Genomic DNA, 14,821 nt, shown 5'->3' with positions numbered 1-14,821 from the left:
TAAAAAGTCTTCATTCTTATTTTGTGAAACAGCGTAAGATTAGATTTGAGTATTTCTTTGGTCTGAGATTTTACCTTTGATTTCTAGGAGCCATAATTAAAGTGTAAACAGGTTTCAACATCATTGGATAAAATCTTCTTGAAATGTGAATTTTATTAGTGGTCGAATTACAGTGAATTTTAGTCTGGTGGAAAATTAACCCTTGGAATGTAAATCAATAAGATACATTTTAAAGAATTAGTTTAGGCCTTTAACAATACATTACTTTGCTTTTGTAGTAAATATATGTGAACAATTGAACACTGTACATAATTATTCAACATGTTCAGTTTGTGAATGATTTAGAGGTGACGAAGATATATGTGTTTTGGCAACTGACAAATCTGATTAGTATTCTTTTCTACTCTTGACTAATTTCTCAACAGATCTTTCATTCTTGGTACCTCGATGGTTTGGTTAATGTTAATGTTCTTCTAGTTTACATTCCTCGACGTGTGATTAGTCATTGGTTAAACTCTACCCACTGAGGTCAAAGTTCAATATACTATAAACATTCTCATTGGCCAGTTAATGTTAATGCTGTGTGGATATTTACAGTAGATAATGAATTAAATTAAATATGACATTTTAAAGGAAGTAAATTATTTCTCTCTTGGGGGATTTTTTATTATTATTATTTAAAATTCTATAAAGTCCCACTTGTTACATGTTCATTAAGGCTCCAACATCAGGTGGGTAAATATCAGGTTTGTAATTAGATCCTAGACTTACTACTTAAGGGTCATTAACGATCAAAACATACAAGATTCAATTTTTTTTAAAGGCCGATCATCCTTATAAGGAGACATTCAAAAGCTATCTGATCCCCCAAAATTGAAATGTGATAAATTTTATGAGGTATTGACACTATAGACAAAAGCCAAACTTTGCTTATATTCAGTGCTGGTAATGTTTAATTTATAGAAGTTTCAATTACTTTACAATTACTTAGAGGTCATAACTGTGTGTGTGTGTGTGTGTGTGTGTGTGTGTGTGTGTGTGTGTGTGTGTTTAACTATGCAAGACGTAACCAACAAGAAGTTTACGTTGTTTATTTACCCTCAAGATGTGTGACTTTTTCCTTCCCTTAATATTGTTGTTGTTAAGGCAGTAGGGAAATAAGAAGGTCGGAGGGAAATAATCTCACTGGGAAAATATATGTCGTAGCTTTTTGTTAGAGGTTGGATAGAATTTTTACGATATGTTTTCTGTGTTATATTTAGTGTGTGTGTGTGTGTGTGTGTGTTCCGAAGTCGAATATGTCAGGGTCAAATGGGTGTGAGTCTGGGTGTGGTTGGTATGGGTCGGGGTGTGGTGGTGGGTGTGGGTAAGAAATAACCCACATGTCCATCAAGCCGCTTCTATTTATATTACGTAGATGAAATACAATATAATTTAAACTGCTCTTGAAATAACCATATAATTATTTCTGAACACAAGTTTGTTACTGAGTTATAGAGTTAGTTATAATGAAGCTGTTGTGTACTGTTGTATTTATCTATAATTATGCTATTAACACTTATGATACAAACTAATTAATAACGCAACCTTTAATAGGCTGAAAATCATAGAAGTGTAATATCGAAACCCAACTAGACGAGAGATTAAAAAACAAATCCGGATAGTTTAAATAATAAGAATAATAGTCATATAATATTAAAGACGGGGAGGAAGGAAGAGCACTTGTAAGCCCCTGGCAGAGTGTATGACTTTGGCAGCGCAGTGTTTAAAATGCACATGACACCTCTCACCTAAATATCAGCTCCGGTGTGCGTATAACACGGGAAAGCAAAAGATCGTGATGGCAGCCACCCTTACTTATGGCTCCCCGGGTATGCATTGTTGTTGAGCTGTAGCTTCGTATGAAAGGTTTATAGACCTGATACTTAACTGCATAAAGAGACAAGGATATGTGAGGCTCCGCTAAGGCTTTCGTTATTAATGGTCCAATTATAAGTGAATGTTTGAGCAGGAGGTCGCTAGAGGTGCTTGTTTTTGTCTTCTATGTTGTACCTTGTTGGGGGGGAGTGTGGCCCGTTGCGTCGTGTTGCTCCCTGTCTGTCTGTCTGCCTGTCTGTCTGTCTGTCTGTCTGTCTGTTCATTTACCTGTTGTTTGTCTGTCTGTCATTTTACTGGGCTCTTTCTGTGTTTATGTGTGTCTATCTGTCTATGTTTACTTGTTTCTCTGTTAGTCTGTCAGTCCTTTTTACCTGTCTGTTTCTATCTGTCTGTGTCCACGTCTGTCTCCTTACCTGGTGTTAAGCGATATTTCCTGGTGAGATTAGTGTCTATATGTCTGTAATGCCTTCGTGAACGTCTTAGAACCCTGGACGATTCACAGCACAGAAAATATGATAAATTGCGATTCTCTTAAGTCATAGGTGTGGTCAGAGCATCATGGGCGTGTGTGGGGGTGTAGGTGTGAGGAGGAGATGGGTAGCCAGATCATGGGTGTGGTCAGTATGAAATGGGTGTATAAGTTTGGCTAAGAGAGAATGGTGTGGGTGTCTTTTGCTTGTGAGTTAGAGGATGTGGTGTGAGGGGTGTGGTGTGGGGGATGTGGTGTGTGGGGTGTGGTGTATGGGGTGAAACTACTCTATAAATATGGGTGCAGGTGGGCATGAGTGTCTAGCAGAGGCAACATGTGAGTGTGTCGGGGGAAGGAGGGAAGGAGGGGGGTTGTATAGTGGTGCTTAGAAAAAACTTCCCTTCTGACTCTATTTCCTCCTACCTTTGATTCTTCTTCCCCCCCTTCCCCCCTCCTCCCTAGCCACTTCTCACCACCCTCCATTCTTTTTCTTCCGTCTTACACAAACCTCTTCCCTCTACCCTTCACTCTTCCCTCATCCCTTATCCTCCCTCTCCCCCCCCTCCCCACCTGCAGAGCCAGGCGTAAAGTGTTAGCACGTGCAGTGTTGCGGTAGGTGGCGCGGCTCTCCTGTTGACATACACGATAAGACCGTTCACCCTTTCCCTCCTCATCCCCCCTCATCCCCCCCTCTTCCCCTTTCTCTCCCCCCTCTCCCATACCCTTACTTCCCTTTCTCACCTCTTTCCCCATATCCCTACACCGTCATTCACACCTCCTCCCCCCACTCGTCGTGTAATCGGGATTCCCGGTAATGTATAATCGGGAAACGGATGTCACTTGGGTTAGTTTATTAGCCGTGACGTCACCTAACTGCGTGGCTGCCTTTCCCTTGTCACAGTATTTTCCTCTATCAGGGGAATTAATCTCGCAGTAGATTGGCGAGAGAGGAAAATAAAGGTGGACGAGGTGATAACATCTCCTGAACTGATGTTTCTTATTGATGTAAATATAGATCATAAGTGTTAAGCTGCCGCCGAGTCTGCAGAGTTGTGTAGTAAATCATGGGATGTGTTTTATTTTTTCTTAAGACTTTTTAACTTTTCTTAGCATTGTTTTGTCTCCCTGATCATCGTTTTAACTTCTTTTATATTTCAAGGATTAAATTTTTCAGACATTAATTTTTTTTTTAGGCGGGACATTTTAACACAATTCTTTGGTCATAATATGGAACATTATCGCTTATTATTTTTTTTCCATTCATTAGTACAATTTTCTTATTTAAAATGGGAAAAAAGTTACTAATAGGAAATAAAATCGTACGAAATGTCATGAAAGGTGTATTTACATAATTATCTTTTTTTTGTTATCTGTTAAGCGTTTTAGGTCTTTCCTAGGTTGATTTTTTTCTTATTAATAAAGAGTTACAAATTTACCATAAATATTAGGAGAGAGAGAGAGAGAGAGAGAGAGAGAATATAATATAAAAGATTTTCCTCAAACTTTGGATAACCATTTAGAAATTTCCCTTTGTTACCGCCATGACATATTTACGAGGCATATATTATCTGAGGAGTGACTTAAGTTGTACTGTAAGGCGGTGTTGGGCAATGATGTAACACGCTTGAGATCAACACACTGACCCTCACCGCTTGCATAAGACTCTTGGGAGCCTCTTGCAAGTGATATTAGATCCTTGTGTGAGTATTTTAGTAGCACTATATAAGATGTCAGGTCAGTTGTAGAAGTCCTTAAGGTCTTGACTGCTTGTACTGGTGGTATACAGTTAACCAGACCTTCGCTGTGTGGCCAGAAAGTGAACAGCTTATTATAATCAGGGGTTTTAGTATGGCGTTTTGGGCTGGTGTTTGATTTTAAAGAGTTAGGAAATGACTATTACACCAGTCTCCCCCTCCCTCCACATGTACAGATTAAGCGCGCGCATACTCACTCACTCACTCACTCACTCATCTCTCGCCATAATTACCAGAATATTAATATACGTAATTACCTCAAAAAACAAAGTATTCTACAACAGTTTAGCTGACCGAGGAGAAGGAGGGAGTGAGTGGCACGTGTCACTAGTGGCGTGTAAGTGTTTATGAAGGAGGAGGTACGTCGTTGTTGTACTAAGAAGATAATTTTGGCAGGAGGGAGTATTGGTGTGTGAGGAGCAGCCCTACATGGCACCCGTCCAGCGCCTCTGTCACACTCACACATATACACGAAAACATACACACACGAACACATACACACACACACGACTGTTACCATGACTCCTTCTTCAAACCTCTCTACCTACCCTTTCACTTCAAACTTGTAAAACAAAATATACCAACACAATTATTTTTCACAATCAAACGCATAAAAATTAATATGTTTTTCAATTCATTTTCTGGAGGTATATATTTTTTTTCATTTTTTTTCACTTTATTTTTTTATTTTATTTTTTTTTTTGTGTGTGTGGTGAGGACAGTGGGAGAGGAGAGGGTGAATATTTTGGTGGTGGTGGTGGGCTATTTATGGTAGCTTTGTGTTCATGGCACCCTATTTATCTAGCATAAGATATAGTGTGTGTGTGTGTGTGTGTGTGTGTGTGTGTGTGTGTGTGTTTGTATTAGTACTGGCGTGTGTATAGGTATGTATGCTTTTCTATTGTAAGTTAACTAGTGTGTCTCATTTACTAGTTATAAATACACGTACAAAACCATGTATACCCTGTGTACATATAGTCATACATTCCCAAGTATATATATATCAACATAAGCACACATGTATACAGTATACACCCAGAAACATGGATGTGTCATCATACTGCGGGTGCTCATACGTTTCACATGTGTATGTATCGACGTAAATGTATACACACATGTGCGTGGGAATATCTTGTGCTACTTACAGTACTGTGCGTGTTCGTGTGAGTGAATACCAAATGCGAAAATGCCAGCGTCTCGCATTGTAATATAGCGAGTGTGAGTGCGTGAGTGCGTACAACTGAGGCCCTCCATGTCAAGTGTCTATTAAGTAAGCAGTATTGACAGTAACTGACCCTATAATTCCATGGAATATTCACACCTGGGTCGATACACAGTGTGGGGTAATACTTCAAGTGTGACTCCTCGAGGCTGAGGTGTGGAGGAGCTGTCCAAATACTTCAACCTTTTGCAAGTCTTATCTGTCACTCCAACCCCCCCCCCCCCTTGAGGTATATGTAATTGATATACTTAATACATATAAGGAAATACTGTGAGTTGATGATATGGACGTAAGAATCTTATATATTTTGAATGATAATGATTGTATAATGTATAATGTAAATCTTTCTAAAATACATAAAAATTGTGGTATAAATTTTTTTTATAGGACAATTTTTTCTGTGTTGTTTATATTGTATATTAGCCACGTGACCTGAAAGTAAGTTACTGTGGTATAAACAATTTTGATGTTATAATTTTTTTTGGCGATAACTCACAAAAAAAATATGATAATTCTGATGTGTGTAAGTAAATTTTTTTCCAGAGTGATTTATATGTATTAAAAAAAATCACAAATAACAAATTGGATTTCTTTAAGTTATTTGAGTACGATGTCAACTGGCTGAGTACAGTGAATTAGCCTATCAAGATAGCTTAGCCTCTTGAGTACGATGATTTAAGAAGTCCTTGAGTAACATTGACTTAAAATCTTGAGTACTATGTCTTAAAAGTTTAAATAGAATGAAAAAAAAAACCATCCTTGAGTATGATATTGTACTCAGGGAGGTTAAGGTCTTTTAAACAAGAGTACAACGAACATTATTTTGTCTTAAGCTATACACAAACGACAGAAATACATAGAAAAGTAACAAGTCCTTCCAGTGTACCTGTTCCCTTCAATAGCCTCGATATAGTGTTTGTAATTAATTGTTTTTCCAATATCAGTGGTGGGTGTTTTTTTTTTTTGGGTACACCCTGAGGCACCCTTTGAAAGTATGTCTCTGTATGTGTGTTATGTTTTGTTTTTTATCTGTCAACTAATCTACCACGTGACTTGTATCTGTCACCCAAATAACTATCTGTCAGTTCCTGTTGACGCTATACTGTTTGTTTGTCTGTCTATGCTCTCTCTCTCTCTCTCTCTCTCTCTCTCTCTCTCTCTCTCTCTCTCTCTCTCAAATGAGCAGTTGTCTGGGTAACACATTAACAAGTCGATTTTTTCGTTGTTAAATTACTCTCTAGGTTAATGTGTGTGTATTTTCTGATTCTTCCATTTATCCTTTTATTGACGTTTTTCTGAATTATTATTATTATTATTATTATTATTATTATTATTATTATTATTATTATTATTATTATTATTATTATTATTATTATTATTATTGTTGTTGTTGTTGTTGTTGTTGTTGTTGTTGTTGTTGTTGTTATTATTATTATTATTATTATTATTATTATTATTATTATTATTATTATTATTATTATTATTATTATTATTATTATTATTATTATTATTATTATTATTATTATTATTATTATTATTATTATTATTATTATTATTATTATTATGCTCTTGCCTTAAAAAGTATAAGATTTAACCCATTTTATAAGCCTTAGGCATCTAGTTGTTTACGTTATGTTAGGGTCATCTTTGTGAGGCTGTCCGTCTGCTGCGACCAATACGTCATCTAGGGGCCATGTTGTTTATTTTGTGTATGAGATAATGGCCCTTAATGATTCGCCTTTGTTTTAACTTGGCCCCGTCGACTGTGGAGTGATCCATTCTTTACGTCGTTGTGTGTGTTAGGTTAGCCTAGGTTAGGTTATTATTAGAGTATCTAACAATAAAATAAGCTGAGGTGATAAACTTAGGTACTTAATCTTCACTTAATCCTATAAAAGTCATATATATGTTTATTTTCCTATAGAAATTTAATACAAAAAATTAATTAAAAGTCGACGAATAAAAAAACTTTTCCCTCGTCCACATCACCGTAAGTAATGGTAATAAATGTTGGTCCGTTTGTCCCAACTAGTAATTTAAGGATAAAAAATACGACTCGATTTATCCGGCGGGGGAATCATAAGCATCTGGAGGGGCGGCGCCCTTAGGGGAAAAATGACCAACATTATAACTTAAACTTGCTCATCTGTAACACGTGGTCCACTTGCTGCTGTCACTGCTGAGAGAGAGGGAGAGAGTGTGAGAGAGAGAGAGAGAGAGAGAGAGAGAGAGAGAGAGAGAGAGAGAGAGAGAGAGAGAGATAGTGATAGTGTATGTGTTAGAGAGAGAGTCAGTGTTAGAGAGAGATTTAGTAAGAGGATGTTGAGAGAGAAAGAGAGACCTAGTTGTGCAACGTTGGAAAAAATGAATACAACGATAAATCTGAATATAATTTAACCTTTGAAACGAAATAGTTATATCAATGAAAAAAGGAAGAAGAAAAAAGAATAAGAGGAACTGAAGAAAAATATACAATAAATAATAAGAATGACATCGATAGAAATCAAGACACACCAATAAAGAGAAAAAACTATACGAAATATAAAAAACCCGAAAATACAATAAATAAAAATAAAAATCGAATGTATGATTTAAGTCAGCCAGCTCTCAACACTAACGATATACTGATCTAACTACCATTTAACTAACGACTGGGAGGAGCGGGGGGGGGCGTAATTGGTTTAGGGCAGAGGTTAGGGGCAGGTAGGAGGGGTGAGGTGGGTGTAAGGAAGGGTGTGGGGGTGTAAGGAAGGGTGTGGGGGTGTATAGAGAGGTGTAAGGAAGGGTGTGAGGGTGTAAGGAGGGGTGTGGGGGTGTAAGGAAGGATGTGGGGTTATAAGGAAGGGTGTAAGGGGAGGTGAGGTGGGTGTAAGGAGGGGTGTGAGGGTGTAAGGAAGGGTGTGGGGGTGTATAGAGAGGTGTAAGGAAGGGTGTGAGGGTGTAAGGAGGGGTGTGGAAGTGTAAGGAGAAGTGTAAGGAGGGGGTGAAGAAGGAAATAGAAATACAAAAATGCATAAAGTTGTAAAGACATTATACAGAGGTTGAACAAGGCCGCCTCACTCAACGCTCTTGTTTTGGTAAGTGAGGAAGACATGTGTTTAGCGTGTGTGATGAGCCTCGTTCACTGTCTGGCGAAGCAGCTGCTGAAGACTGCCTCTGACACGACCGCGATAACATCAAAGAAACCGACCGTGACATTGCCTCGATGACAACCACGATAACACTACGATAACAATCCTTATGTTCACGAGTCACGGCGACAACCTCGATTACATTATGATAACAATGCTTATGCTCCTTACAATAGCAGTATTACTACAACAACAACTACTGCTACTACGATAACAATCACGATATCATTACGATAACAGTCTTTCCACTATAATAATACAACTACGATAACTATGATACAGCGCCTATGATAACCATTATTATATATTACTACCATAGCGACCACGATAACAAGTGAGAAAACGGGGTGTGAAAACCAAAGTACACAATGAGAGAGAGAGAGAGAGAGAGATTTTTCTGTATATGCTCCTTAATTTGAAAGTTTTTGTGTATATGCTCCTCAATTTGACCGTTTTGTGTGTATATGCTCCTTAATTTGACCTTTTTGTGTGTATATGCTTAATTTGACCTTTTTTTGTGTATATGCTACTTAATTTGTCCTTTTTGGTGTATCAGCTCCTTAATTTGCCCTATTTTGTGTATGTGTACTTAAGGTTGTATAGTTGTAGATGTTTTTATTTCCCACAATTTTATGAATTTCTTGTGAGTTTGGATAAGCACGTGGAGGTTCATGGTGTGGTGTGGTGTGGTGTGGTGTGGCACTAGCTAATTGACTTAGTGTGGAGGGCACATGTAACAACAAACATTTACCTTCGTTATATTGCTCTCTCTCTCTCTACCTTTTTTCACACCTATCCTCACTGCCTTCTCTCTCACCTCCCCTCTCTCATCTCCTTCCTCCCTATCCTCTCTCTCACCTCTCCTCACCACTCTCAACCCTCCCCCCAACTTCTCTTCCCGTCTTTCGTCACTTCAGACACTTAAAAGTAAAGATCCTAAGATTAGCTAAAACCGAACAGGAGAGAAAGAGAGAGAGAGAGATTTGACTGAAATGTTTGAATTTTATTTTGTTAAGTCTTAAAAGTTTGTGTAAATTGATAGGATTTATTGTGTTGTGAATATAATTATGTGTGTGTGTTAATATGTAATAATAATAATAATAATAATAAAAATTAACGGTTTATTGAAAGAGCTTGGCAGCCAGAAGGCTCAAAATATACAGTTACATATTTGGGGAATGGGTTTCGAATTACAAATAATATACAAATAACATAAGTGATATAAATAAGATATATGATAACTAGATGGAGAAAAGCTCAAACTACAGGGCATTTCAACATAGTGACAGTGCAAGAAGTAGTATTTACTGGGAGTGAATACACTGGTTTATTACAAGTTATTGATAATTTTTTACAATGGTTGGGACTGGGCTGTTCTTATAGCGATCAGTTCGTGCACGTATGGGCTGGATGCGGTTGTGGTGTCGAACAGCAATTCTCGGACTAGGGATCTCAGGTGGTAGTAGGAGACGGTGTCGGGGATGGTGTAGAAGCTTCTTACCAAATTTGCAGATGAGGTCGTGGTGATGGTCAGTGAGAGTCGAAAGGGTCAGTGTGTTGAGCGCTTCTTGATATGTGGAGTAGGAATGGGAGAGAATAATCTTGCATGCCCTCTTTTGCACTTTTTCTAGGTGTGTGTGTGTGTGTGTGTGTGTGTGTGTGTGTAAATTTGTGACTGTATATTAACTTGTAAGATTATGTAAAAAACAAAGTTTCCTCATCTATTATATGTATGGAAATATCCCGAGAGAGAGAGAGAGAGAGAGAGATACAACGTCACCTAAAACAACGACCGCTGTCCATTAGCTTAAAATTCCAAACTATTAAACAACTTCAATCATTTCTTCTTTCATCACTAAACAAAATGTAAGCCGGGTGTTCGTGGCTTTTTTTCCTAACCCGTAAAGTTTATCATTGAACAAAATCTTAAGCTTAATTTTCTGGGTGTCTTTCTTTAAATGGCTGAAGCAAGATGGCCTTTTAAGACTACTTATCTTACAAAAATCTGGTCCGAAGCAAGCATGGGTGCAGGTTGGAGCGTGGGGGGAGGGGGAGGTGGAGGTGGGGGGGTGGGAAAGGGGCACCCGGCACATGAACCTCTGTTTGTTTGAAGTGGAGCGCTAATGTGTTTATAGGAGAGCTTCACACACACACCGCCCCGCGCCCGCCCGCCACCCCGCTCGCCCACCTCCACCCATCTACCCACGGCCTTCACCCCTGCCCTTCTTTGGTCCCGCCCCTCCCCGCCCCGCCTTTTTTCTGCCCCCTACTCTGCCCCGCCAGTGCCCCAGCCCATTCCCTGCCCTGGCACTGTATTGGCCCTGATCTAATCTTTCCAGGCCTTCATTCTACTATACTAAGCCAGCCTCGTTTTCAATTGCACGTTCGGCACACATTATAGAGTGATCTCACCTCTTGTTCCTCTTTTGCTAAACCTAGAGAAGGTACCTGGTGTTATAAGGTACCTGGTGTTATGATAAGGTACCTGGTGTTATGATAAGGTACCTGGTGTTATGATAAGGTACCTGGTGTCATGATAAGGTACCTCGTGCCATGATAAGGCCCTCTTAGCGGTAGAGAGGCAGTGTTTAAGAAAAGTTGAACACAACACAAAGAAGTTCAACCCCTACTTCCGAGTGAGAATGGTGAAGATGAACAAGGCAGAAGTTCACTAAACAACATCTATTAGGAGATGAACAGAGAGAAAATCATCTACTATACGTTAATGGGGGAGACAGTGTTCAAAATAAGAGGAAGAAAAGTTCAGCAAAGAGACCTCTTAGTGGGAGATTGTTCAAAAATTGTATGAACAGAGAGAGGGAGAACTGCAAGTGAGTAAGAATGTGGTTGGTGATGCCGCTTGTGAACACACTGTGGCCGACTCGTTAGAAAGATCATTGACAAAAAATAATGAGAAAATGAATGAATGAGTCGCTTATGACATATTGTGTAAACACCCTTTGTGGAGTGAGACGAATGATCCTGGAGGGATGGAGTGAAGTGCCTCCCCTTCCGTCCCTCCCTTCCCCTCCCCTTCCTTCCCCTCCCCTCCCCTCCCCTCCCCTCTCTCTCAAATGCTAAAATATTGTCTAGTACAAAAACACCGAGTTCTTCGAAATGTAAATCCAATTTAAGATAAACTAAAATAAACAAGACGAAATCTTTCCCTAATTAAGAATAGAATATATACAAGAATCTATCTTAACCAGAGGAGGAGTCACACGAAGATATGTGAATAAGGTAAATGTTCTGACGAGTATATAATGCCCAGGTTCTCAAGAGGGGAAGAAGCCTTATGAAAAGATGATGATGAGGGGAGGTGAAAGAGAGAGTATGATGAAGGGAGGTGAAGGAGAGGAGGGTGATCAGGGGAGGTGAGGGAGAAGATGACGAAGGGAGGTGAGGCAGAGAATGACGATGAGGGGAAGTAAGGAACACTATGGTGAGAGGGGAATCCAAGATCATCATTATTACTCCTGGTACTCTTGAAAGGGGGATTAAAATCTCCCCGAACACATTAGCCTCTCACTGATGGATTATTACACAGGATAATTAGGGAGAGATTTCAATTAGTAATCTCGTTAAAAAAAAGAGGGGTTTAAGAATTAAGGGATAATGAGTAGGGAGACATGTTAAATAATTACACCTAAACTTTTAAGCAGTTTCAGTGAATATTAACCGACTTGTGGACTGATTATTTGTTAAGGTCATTAGAGAGAGATTTAAAACTCAGGTAAAAATAGGAAAAAATAGGATAATTTGACTCGTGTCCCTTGTATAAATCCGTTATGATGAAGGGCACGAGTCTCGGATATAATTCAGGTCAGCGCCACACACGACAGAGTTAGATTATCCTGGAGATGAGCTTTTTTTTTCCTTGTGTTCATTGGTTTTAGAAATCTATGCTGATGTTTTCTGTTCCACTGTTAGAGAGTTGTTGTTGTGGGGCGTGTTATTTTTTATTTATTAAATTTGTTTTTGTGGAGGTTCTGTTGGTGTGGCTCTCTCTCTCTCTCTCTCTCTCTCTCTCTCTCTCTCTCTCTCTCTCTCTCTCTCTCTCTCTCTCTCTCTCTCTCTCTCTCTCTCTCTCAAAGTAATATATTAGGGTCGTGTATAACAGCGGGCGTTACACATAAGGATTGCGAAGACTAGAGCTTTGTGTGTCTCTGCATATGAGATGGATTTACAGAATTATTGCAACACGTGTCCTTCATACGACCAGTCTTTAGCTGTGATTGATCTAATTGAATTACTCACTGAAAACACAGAAAGGAATATACATGTATTTATTAGCACAGTGCGGTGCATGGCAGGGCACCCGGCGTCTGCTGTTGGTTTAGTGCGCATGCGTCGTGTGAAGTGTAAACAGCAGATGGTGGGTGTTTGTACAGGTCAGTAAATGATTCGTGATGTGCCTTTATGGTAAACAACCGTTTATGGGATTAAAGAAAGGTTTGTTTTATACCGAGACCTTTAATTTACCGAGCCACCCCTTGCTCCTGTCGCCTTCTATGAGGAGACACAGGAGACAGGATGGCTTTCCCGGTGAGGACACTTTTATACCAGGTTAGCGTCCACGAAACTTGCTCTGGTATTGTATGCATAACCAGGGCAGCGTTTCCACCAAGGTAGTAGCGGCCACGACAGGTTAACGGGGAGGGTTGTATGCATGGCAAGGGTAGTGGCGTCGCACCTCCCATTAATCACAGGTATTTGCAGTAAATGACGATGATTACTGGCAGTGTTCGTGACGGCCGGCCGCCCTCACCATGCCATTAAGCACCCAGATCTTCTTCTTGGTCTTAAACCCCGTTTTTTGTCACGCCATAATTTTTTCCCTAGACGTTTTGGGCAGACTTGTCTATACTCTGAAACTGATATCATTTTTTTTTTTATACAATGGGATGTGTTGCGTGTTAATGCTAATAGAGGCGCGTGAGTTGAGTTTTTCAATGATTAACTAACAGAGAATTTTGACATATTACTTGTGGTTCAGATTTTAACATTATACAATTCACCATTATGAAGTTGTACATTTTATTCTATATTAAGTGTATTTATTCTCACCAGTATTACTATTTTCGTGCTCTGGGATGACTGGTGTTATGTGGTGTATTCATGAACGGTTGTAAATATCTTGTTGACGACTTTAACGAGTGGATGCAAATCAAGGCATTAAGAGATTATTGTGGTGACAGCAACACAATTCACTCGATCAGCCTCATCTCCCCTCCTCGTTACAATTATCATCAGGTGTCCACAAACCAATTATACATTATGAATAACCTCGAATTATCGCAATAAGTCCCGTTTGACAATCACATCAATAGACAGCACAATCATCCTCAATAAATAGACAGTGATTGTGTGTACAGCAGATACGACCAATCAGCTGATAAAAAATATATAAATCCCACGCTATGTACCGCCGTTTCTTTGTTTTCATTATACACGATATTCATTCATTCATTCGCTTAACAAAGACCCAGGTGAAGTTTATAACCTTTCTTTGAGCTGTAAATCTTTGGTTAATGTACACGGTTATAATCTTAATTATTAGCCAAATGTACAACGCTTTTGGTAATAACATGAGTGTGTGTGTTATGTACCCAGACAATTGGCAATAAGCTCAGGTGGGGATGTGTGTGTGTGTGTGTGTATGAGCACGCACCCTCACTACCACATTGACCAGGTCTTTACCTATTTCTTCAACCTGTTTACTAAGTGTTACTTCAGTGTGTTACTAAGTGTTACTTCAGTGCGTTACTAAGCGTCCTCTCAACGTGTTACTACTGTGCTTATTTCCTCATCAGCGTTTTTACTCATTCATCCATACAGTTTCTTATATTCACCTTTTATTTATCCTTTTTTTTGTGTGGATATTTTTTTTCCCCCTTCGTACAGCGGGCGGTGAAGGCAGAGGTAGTGGTCATATCCGGCACTGTGGCTGTGAGGGACGTTGCATGTATCCTTCTCGGGTCTTCGTGGAAAATGGTGATCCCTTAATTCTGATGTATCGAATTTTCAGTCACTTGGATCATGATGATTATGATAGTCGAGGTTAGCGGTAGTTGGCTAGTTATAAAGGCTTGTTAGGTCAGTACGTTCGAGTTAATGCCGAGGTCGATTGTAGCTTCTGGATTGTTAGAGGTCACGGGGTTAGTTACTAGCTTGTTAGATCCTTGAGTTATGGTTTGGTAATTTAGGTGGTTGGGGGGGAGGGGGTTGGTTGGTATTAGCTGTCATGCCTCAGTCGGTAGGTAGTGTTGAGTTATGGTTAAGGGGATTTGGGTAGTGAGGTGGTTGTGTGGTTGAGGTCTTTTGTTGTTATTGTTCTTTAGTGCTCGTTATTGTAAAGTGATTTGAG

This window comes from Homarus americanus, unplaced genomic scaffold, assembly GCF_018991925.1.
Source record: "Homarus americanus isolate GMGI-L3 unplaced genomic scaffold, GMGI_Hamer_2.0 scaffold13495, whole genome shotgun sequence".
Lineage (NCBI taxonomy): Eukaryota > Metazoa > Arthropoda > Malacostraca > Decapoda > Nephropidae > Homarus > Homarus americanus.
The sequence above is the reverse complement of the archived record's forward strand: the minus strand, read 5'-3'. Positions refer to the sequence as shown.